General features: G+C 35.5%; 1 long non-coding RNA gene across 1 annotated transcript; it reads left to right on the top strand.

Annotated features, from left to right (window-relative positions):
* Window positions 1–6594: 6594 nt before the first annotated feature.
* LOC134273902 (uncharacterized) lies at window positions 6595–8340 on the top strand. Its single transcript, XR_009993506.1, has 3 exons — window positions 6595–6705; window positions 7835–7921; window positions 8128–8340. It is a non-coding gene; the product is annotated as an uncharacterized LOC134273902 (long non-coding RNA).
* The last annotated feature ends 1687 nt before the right edge of the window (window positions 8341–10027 follow it).

Genomic DNA, 10027 nt, shown 5'->3' with positions numbered 1-10027 from the left:
AAACCATTCTGACATAAGGAAATATGAAATGTAAAAAACTACTTCGACTCTCACGTAGTAGTGAAATTGATTGGAGGAGTTACCTCCTGTTACTTGTTTATATTTTAATAGATAATCAATGTAAATATTGTAATTAATTGGTCAATTGACTAAAGAATTATACAAGTATTATTGATAAATGATGTTCTGTTAGAAAATAATAATAGTGTTGCCAAAAGAAAGACATTCTGTTTTATTTTATCAATATGATATCTGATAACTTATGATCATTGATTAAGTTGAGGTACAAGGGGACAGTACAGCCAACTGGCTTGTGCCTTCACTTTGGTACAGAAACCAATTGGTTTATCGATCAAATAGGATTGTGCAAAGTTGCCGTAGTCAGTGAATAGTTAAACTGTAGCTGTGTGACATTAGCTATAGGTTTGTCATTAGGACAGAGAAGCTCTTGCAAAGTTAAATCATACTGTGTAAGTATATTGTAGCCACTTGGCTAGAGTTATATAGGCAACTTGGTAAGATGTTAAAGGCTAAATCAAGAGGCACCAGGCAGATAGAATGATGTTGACTTATATAGTCAGTTGTACGAGTATAGTGAGGCAATTATCATATGGCACCACGCAGGTACCGGTATTAACTGAAGATATATAATTATACAAAGCACTTAGGTCATTTGATTTAAAGACACCAGGCAGGTGTCATATTATTATCTGTATATATTACATTCAATCATACCCCAGTAAAACTCGGTAATCCGAGCACGGACCTACTGACCGCTCAGATCCGACACGTTACAGTAGTACGTTGCAATTGAGTGTCAATCTTAAAACTTAATTTCCGTTTCACTGCTTTAGTGTAACTGGGCTAGATACGATATGTAATGTGTATAATGTGTTACATATACTTTCTTAACGTCAAAATAAAATAAAGGCGCTAAGAATGTTTTATTTTTAAAATCTAATTGATGCTATCATACCTATCAAATAGATCAGTCCAAAGAAAAGGCGCAAATATTTACCCGTGGCGTTTGGCGCGAAATTATGAATGCTTTTTATAATTCTTAGACAGGTGAACTGTTGCAAAAGTACCGTGGTATACACAAGTATATTTAGAGCAGTACTCCCAATAGCTTAATGGTTAGCGCGTTGGGGATATAAAAGTAAAAAAAAAAGTACATTCACGTTGGCGACATGGTTTCAATCCTCCTTGTTAGCAAAATTTTGAATCTCTTTTCAGCTCGATTTTACGTGGGTTTCTTTTCCTAAAACGGACGGAAGACCTCTCGTTGCTCGCAACGAGATCGTATCTAGTTATTATTATTATTATTATTATGTTCCCCAAACGAAGTTGGGGAACATATTGTTTTTACTCTGTTTCTTATTATTATTCTTTTTTCTTCTTATTTCTTCTCCGGACTTTTTTGTCCGCGAGTGTTCTCAGAAACTGTTCACCCAACTGAGCTAAAACCTTTTTAGGGTTAATAGGTGTGTAGTGTAGGTGTGCGGAACAAAGGTCATTTTGCGCGCATACGCATGCACGTGCGTGCGCGTGATATGAGTGAAATGACTGATATACTTATTATAGCTATAACTTTCACATTTTTTTCTGAAATGATTTGAAACTCATTATATAAAGATATATTAATAGTGTAGATAAGGTGACACTGTCAAATTAGCACGAACTCACGCGCATGCACGTGCGCTTTGCTCTGATTGGCTGAAACAAAAATTTCAATATCTTCTCTGTTTTTTGACGAAATGCTTTGAAATTTAAAACTTAGGCATGCTTTAGAAGATCCTACACTATGGTATATTAGTATTTTCATCAAATCACGCGCATGCACGTGCGCTGCAATCTGATTGGCTTAAACTTTAAATGGCTATAACTCCCTTGTTTTTCTACCAAACAGCATGGGATTTAGAACATAGACAAACATAATGGACTCCTAGAAGAAGGTATGGTCATCATAAACATGCTTGCACGTGCATGAACTTGCGCTTCGCTCTGATTGGCTGAAACAAAAATCTCAAATATCTTTTTTGTTTTTTGACGAAATGCTTTGAAATTTAAAACATAGGCATGCTTTAGGATATCCTACAATGTCATATATATTAATTTTCATCAAATCACGCACATGCACGTGCGCTGCAATCTGATTGGCTGAAACTTTAAATGGCTATAACTCCCTTGGTTTTCAACCAAACAGCATGGGATTCAGAACATAGATAGATATTATAGACTCCTACAACAGGGAATGGTCATCATGCACAGGCATGCACGTGCGTGCACGTGAAATGTGTTAAATTCTAAATACACTAGATTAAAGATATTTTTGGATAAAATGCTGTAATATTTAGTATATTAAAATATATCAATAGTGTAGGCAAGATGATATGGTCATTACGCACATGCATTCAAATGCGCATGCGTGCAATGCTGAAATTGAATACTTCTGGTAAAACTTTGTTAAAGTCTTAAATGTATCGCGTTTGTCTTATTTAATGAAGCTTACAGGGAATAAGGCACCAAAAGGAAGTTGGGGAGCGTTTGGGGAACATCTGTAACGGTTCCCGTTACAATTAGCCCTAGTTATTATTATTTTTCTTCTTCTTCTTCCTGGAACTTTTTTGTCCGGGAATGATCTTGTAAACTGTTCGTCCGATGTAGGTAAAACCTTTTTAGGGCTAGTAGACATGTTATGTAGATTTGCGGAATCAAGGTCATTTTGCGCGCACGTGCTTGCAAGAGCGTGCACGTGCAACACGTGAAATGACCAATATAGTAGATATAGCCACAACTGTTCTATTTTTAGATGAAATGCTTTGAAACTCATAATGTGAGGATATATTAGTAGTATAGACATGACGACATGGTGAAAATAGCAAGATCTCACGCGCATGCACGTGCACTTCGCTCTGATTGGCTGCAACTAAAGTCTCAATATCTTTCTTGTTGTTTGACGAAATCCTTTGAAATTTTGAACATAGCCATGCATCAGGATATCCTACAACATGAAATAAAGCAATTATCATGAAAACACGTGCATGCACGTGCGTTGCAATCTGATTGGCTGAAACTTTAAACAGCTATAACTCCCTTGGTTTTCAACCAAACAGGATGGGATTTGGAACATAGATAGATATAATGGACTTCTACAAGTAGGTATGGTCACCATGCACATGCATACACATGCGTGTACATGTGCTGCAATCTGATTGGCTGAAAGTTTAAACAGCTATAACTCCCTTAGTTTTCACCCAAACGGGGTGGAATGTAGAACATAGATAGATGTAATGGACTTCTACAAGAAGGTATGGTCACCTTGCTCATGTATACACATGCGTGCACGTGAAATGAGTAAAATCAAACATACACTTGAATGAGTGTATTTTTAAAATAATTTTGGATTAAATACTTTAATATTCAGTGTATTAAAAATATAGATTGTGTAGACAAGATGATATGGTCATGACGCAAATGCATTCACATGTGCACGCGTGCAATGCTAAAGTTTAAATGATTTTTGTACACTTCTTTGTAAATGTTGTTAAAATCTCAGATGCATAGAGTTTGTCTTATTTAATGAAGCTTACAGGGAATATGGCACCAAAAGGTAGTTGGGGAGCGTTTGGGGAACATCTGTAACGGTCCCCGTTACAATTAGCACTAGTTATTATTATTATTATTATTATTCTTTTTTCTTCTTATTTCTTCTCCGGTACTTTTTTGTCCGGAAGTGTTCTCAGAAACTGTTCACCAAACTAAGTTAAAACCTTTTTAGGGTTAGTAGGCATGTTGTGTAGATGTGCCGAACGAAGGTCATTTTGCGCGCATTCGCATGCACGTGCGGGCGCGTGCAATGAGTAAAATGACTGATATATTTAATATGGTTGTAACTTCTATATTTTTGATAAAATGTTTTGAAACTCATTATATAAAGATATATAAGTTGTGTAGATAAGATGACATGGTCAAATTTGCATGAACTCACGCGCATGCACGTGCGCTTTGCTCTGATTGGCTGAAACAGAAATCTCAATATCTTTTCTGTTTTTTTACAAAATGCTTTGAAATTTAAAACATAAGCATACTTTAAGATGTCCTACAATATGATATATAATAATTGTCATTAAAATACGCGCATGCACGTGCGCTGCAATCTGATTGGCTTAAACTTTAAATGGCTATAACTCCCTTGTTTTTCAACCAAACAGGATGGGATTAAGAACATAATCAGACATAATGGACTCCTACAAGAAGGTATGGTCATCATGCACGTGCGTGCACGTGCAAATGACAAAAATAGTGTAGACAAGATGATATCGTCATTACGCTCATGCAATCACACGCGCACGCCTGCATTGCTTAAATTTGAAATACTTGGTATACTTTTGGAAAAACGTTGTTTACGTCTTAAATGCATAGATTTTGCCTTCTTTAATGAAACTTACAGGGAATATGGCACGAGAAGGGAGTTGGGGAGCGTTTGGGGAACATCTGTAACGGTCCCCGTTACAATTAGCACTAGTTAAGGTCTTCCATCTTCAGCGGAAGACCTTATTGTTTTTCTTAGGTTTCTTTTCCACTATTTTTATTATTATTGTTTTTTTTTCTTACCGATTTTGTACGCGCGATTTCTCGAGAACGGCTCGATTGATTTTCATGAAACTTTCAGGTCTGATAGAACATCAAAAAATCTAGATATATATTTTTTTATTTTGATGACGTCACTTCCGGTTCGGAGTTTTCTGCGATTTAGTTATTTTTAGAGGGTCATTTTGTCCGGCAGTTTTCTCAAAAAGCACTTAACACAGAAGCTTGAAATTTTCAGTGATGCTAGAGCAACTTTTGGAGAAGTGCACTAAGTATATCACAACTACCGGAAGTAAGAAGCGCCGACGCTCGCTATGGCCCGAAAATAGTCCTATCAAGAATTTCAAAATTTTAAGCACTTTTTCAACGATAACTTTTTACCTAGAAATATTTTGTTAAAACATGTAGAACAAAAAAGGTGTAGAATTTCAAGATCTTTCAAATGACATCTTGGAAAAAGGGCTGGCCCCTTAAATCAGGGGTCTGGAGGGGCCGAAAGTTTTTCCTTTATATCTCAAAAAGTATTGAGAATTTGTGATACGTCAAAGAAGCAAAATTGTTCAAAATGTCAAGCTTAATCTATTGAAGTCGTCAAAATACGTCCCGCGTCGTCACTTCCGGTCAAACCGGAAGTAGTCGGAAAACGCGTATTTTTGCCGTTCTTGACAAGTTTTCTGGTAACATATGTCTCTGGGAGCATTATAATTAATGAAAAATGGCTTATTTTTGCAATAATTAACATGGATTTAGAGGAATCAAACCTTTTTTGGACGTTATTTCTCATTTCTGTTAAAAATGAAAGCCACTTCCGGTCAAACATGACGGAAGACCTACTCGTTGCTTTGCAACGAGCTCGGCTCTAGTTATTATTATTTTTCTTCTTCTTCTTCTTCTTCTTCTTCTTCCTGGAACTTTTTTGTCCGGGAGTGATCTTGTAAACTACACATCCGACTTAGGTAAAACCTTTTTAGGGTCAGTAGACATGTTATGTAGATTTGCGGAACAAAGGTCATTTTGCGCGCACGTGCTTGCAAGAGCGCGCACGTGCAACACGTGAAATGACCGATTTAATTGATATAGGCGTAACTTTTTACCTTTTTGATGAAATGCTTTGAAACTCATAATATAAGGATATATTAGTAGCGTAGACAATATGACATGGTCAAAATAGCAAGATCTCACGCGCATGCACGTGCGCTTCGCTCTGATTGGCTGAAACTAAAGTCTCCATATCTTTCTTGTTTTTTGATGAAATCCTTTGAAATTTTGAACATAGCCATGGAATAGGAAATCCTACAACATGGTATACAGCAATTATCATGAAAACACGTGCATGCACGTGCGCTACAATCTGATTGGCTTAAACTTTAAATAGCTATAACTCCCTTGGTTTTCAACCAAACAGGATGGGATTTGGAACATAGATAGATATAATGGACTTCTACAAGAAGGTATGGTCACTATGCACATGCATACACGTGCGTGTACGTGTGCTGCAATCTGATTGGCTGAAACTTTAAACAGCTAAAACTCCCTTGGTTTTCAACCAAACGGGATGGGATTTAGAACATAGATAGATGTAATGGACCTCTACAAGAAGGTATGGTCACCATGCTCATGTATGCATGTGCGTGCACGTGAAATGAGTAAAATCAAAAATACACTTGAATGAGCGTATTTTTTAATACTTTTGGATTAAATACTTTAATATTGTGTAGACAAGATGATATGGTCATAACGCACATGCATTCACATGCGCACGCGTGCATTGCTCAAATTTGAATGAACTTGATACACTTTTGGGTAAACGTTTTAAAGTCTCAAATGTATAGAGTTTGTCTTATTTAATGAAGATTACAGGGAATATGGCACCAAATGGGCATTGGGGAGCGTTTGGGGAACATCTGTAACGGTCCCCGTTACAATTAGCACTAGTTTTCTGTCTTTTTTGCTTCAAATTACCTCCCTTTGGTATAGCTCTCTAACATAGGAGGAATAAACGGTAGTTTGCTTACATTGTTTTCAATAACAGTTTACAGAAGACTAGAAGAAAATTACAAACTTGGAGCAGTCTGAGCCTCAGTTTTGGCGTTTTCATGAGTCTTAATTACGGTTAGTGACTGAATTTTTTACAATTTACCATTACAACAGTTTCTGAAGAATTTATAACAGAAATTAACCATGCAGGAAAATATGTAACACTTGGCAAGTGTTTTTTTTTTGCACATTTCAATTTAATTCTGATGGATTTATATGTTAGCATTACTTTAGTATTTTATAACTAAAAAGAAAAGATTATGCATGGCCTGAGGAACCAAGAGGAGGGGGTATGCCCCTCCTTCCCCTCCCCGATAATATTGCCGATATTTAACTATATAATATGATAATTAAAATGAAATTAAATTCCCCAATTTAGATTGTTTCTGCGGGCCGAACGTGAAAAAGTTGGTCATGATCAGTTACATAACTGTATCCCAAATTATAAAGTTTAATTTGAATTTAGTTTAATTTTGATTTGTTGTATTCACAGCATGTGTGTAACCAAGTCACTCACCAGCTATAATGATTATAACTTGAGTGATGGTCGGGTAAATAAAAATTCTGTATATAGTAATATATATCTTTATTTACCATTTAAGATAATACCTGCTTTTTACATAAAAAATTATGAATTTATGAAAATCAACACTATTATGAAATATTTGTAAAATGGAATGACTTTTGTTATGGCGTCGTAAAAAAAGAAAAAGGGGCAGGGGGTTAACTCTGTACTTAATATATTTTAGTTTAGGAAAGGGGATTACCTTGGAAGTATTGTGATACAGACAAGTATATAATGTAGTGGACTAGTGGTAACTGAATTGTATATATACCACAGTAAAATAATAAATTTTAAAAAAAAAGGTTTTTGCTGAAGTCATCCAGTGTTTACTTATGAAAGAAAATTCATATTCAGCTAACATTTTCACCGGTACCACTGCACTAATTTAAGTCAACTAGGTTCAAATAATAAGCATCATTAGAATTACAGCACATAAATTTTTGAAAAGAATTTCTATACTCTATAAGTCTATTTTTTCTTGAAAGGGGGGGGGGGGGTGTTATTGGAAAGAAATGAAAACCACAATTTAGAGTTTTGACAAAACCTAGAACCAATTGACCTTTTTATTACAAGTTTATATTTAAAGAATATCTAAAATCAATACCGTCTCAACTTTGTGTTGTATACTTCTGTTTTTAGAATGAAATTCGCCACTTTGAAGCCAAACTCGGAAAGAAGCAGAAACAGAATTGGATGAGCTGATATAGAATTAGACAGGAAAAACGTGTAAATAATACATTTAGTAAAAACGTTAACTTTTTAAAATAAAATGATAAACTAAACCATTGAGATCTCTTGGAATTTAATTGATTCCAATAAACATGCTTTGTATTCATCATCATTGCTCAAGCTCAACTAGAAATGGTTCTTAGTAAGTATCTGAAGGCAAAGCTGTATTATATTATTACATTTTAATTTTATCACTTTTTCAGATTATCATTATGAGAATACATTATTACAGTACAGACCATTGATGCTGGAAGTGAGTGGATAGTGTAATCGGAGACTCAGGGATCCAGAAAATAGATCCATAAATTGTACAATGTATTCATGAAAGTGGATCAAATAAAAATGTTCAATCCAAAAGTAACATTCTTTGTTTGTCTGTTAGCATTTTTTTATTGATGTAAATCTAACAAGCTAATTCAGAGAAATTGTGTCCCCCGCTTAGGGAAAAAGTAAACCATGCGCAGTTCGGGGCGGGATGGGGGTGGGGGGGGGGGGGGTCGGATCCCCCCTAATTGAATTTGTAGAATTTTTAAATGTATACATGTATACTGAAGCAAATAAAATATGTCAATATTGATATAATGATTTGATTATGTGTATAGAAGGTTCATTTTATGTGGATTATTTATCACAACGTAATGATGATTTTATGAGTTTGTACAAGCTAGACCTCATAATTTTTTTTCATTTCACTTGCTGAATACTATCATTTAGTAAAAAAAAGAATTTCGGAAAAGAAAAAAAATGATCGTCCGAGAATCGAGCCCGTGACCTCTCGCATGTGAAGCGGGAGACATACCACTGCGCCACGGAACTGCTGTATAATTTCGACCATTATATGCAAATATGAAGTCACATACATGTATATATTCACGTTTGATATCGTAAAAAAATTACACAAAACATGGTGTCTAATTCAACCTTTATTAAACAGTTCTGGTAGATGTGATAGGAATACAAATTCTGCCGAAAACCTGTTTTATACGCAATAACTCTCCTCATGCCCCTGTGCTAAAAATAGCGACATGTAATACTATAAATACTAATAAAACAAACGGGGCGGGACACTTTGAGAGAGGTCCTAGGGAGTTTTGGTATAAAATACATTGCATAAGCTCAAAATCTTCTTGAAATACCGCCCGGAAATGATAGTGTTACACACAGAGAGAATGTATAAATTTACGACCTTTAACTTTGATCTTTTGACCTCAAAATCAATAGGGGTCTTCATAAGGCCACGTGGAGTTGTCATGTAAAATTTCATTGCAATAGCTCAGATGGTTGTAGAGATACTGTGTGGAAAGGAAAGTGTTATTACAGACAGAATTTGTTTATTTATGACCTTGACCTTTGACTTTTTGACCACAAAATCAATAGGGTTCTTCTTTAGTCCATAGGGAGTAACTGTTGCTATGCTTAATTTCACTGCAAAAGCTCAGAGGGTTCTCGAGATATCGTGTGGAAACGAAAGCGTTCCAGACAGACAGAAAGATGGACGGACGGAAGGACAAACGGAAGGACAAACGGACAAACTCGGGAGGGGGGTGTGGTTAAACATTAGGGTACGTTGAGAAAAAGTTGCGTGGGGGATGTCATCCCCCCTACCCAACCCAAATCTGATGCTACATGCCTGATTGACATGGTTTTTCTTTATAATTATGTGAGCTGTCATAGTGACTCTCTTTCATAAACAAGAATTATTGTGAGCAAGCTAATAAAATGATACCAACCCTCCTGCTATTGCATTAAATGTTTTTTTTTTATTATAAAAAAAGTCTAAATACTAATTTGAAACCTTTTAAAATTTTGTTTAGTGCAGTTATACATACCAAAAATGACTATGACAAATACTCAAGTCATAGGTAGTGAAACCGTTGTGTTGAGCACAAACTTTCCCTTCATTCGAAGTTAAATATGTAAATGTGCCAAACTCATATAGTACACTTTTACTGCAGTGACCTTGAAAAAGCTATGTCCTTGAGTCAAGGGCAAACATGTTCAAATGAATTTTGGTCAAGGTAATGACAAACCTACAGCTTAAAAATAATTCCCAAAATGAAACCAAGTCTTTTCATTAGAATGTTACAGAATGGGCAAAGGTTG

Source organism: Saccostrea cucullata, unplaced genomic scaffold, assembly GCF_032062105.1.
Source record: "Saccostrea cucullata isolate Sc308-1 unplaced genomic scaffold, CSIRO_AGI_Scuc_v1 ctg7437, whole genome shotgun sequence".
Lineage (NCBI taxonomy): Eukaryota > Metazoa > Mollusca > Bivalvia > Ostreida > Ostreidae > Saccostrea > Saccostrea cuccullata.
Note: the sequence above shows the minus strand (reverse complement) of the source record. Positions and strands in the feature narration are given on the sequence as shown.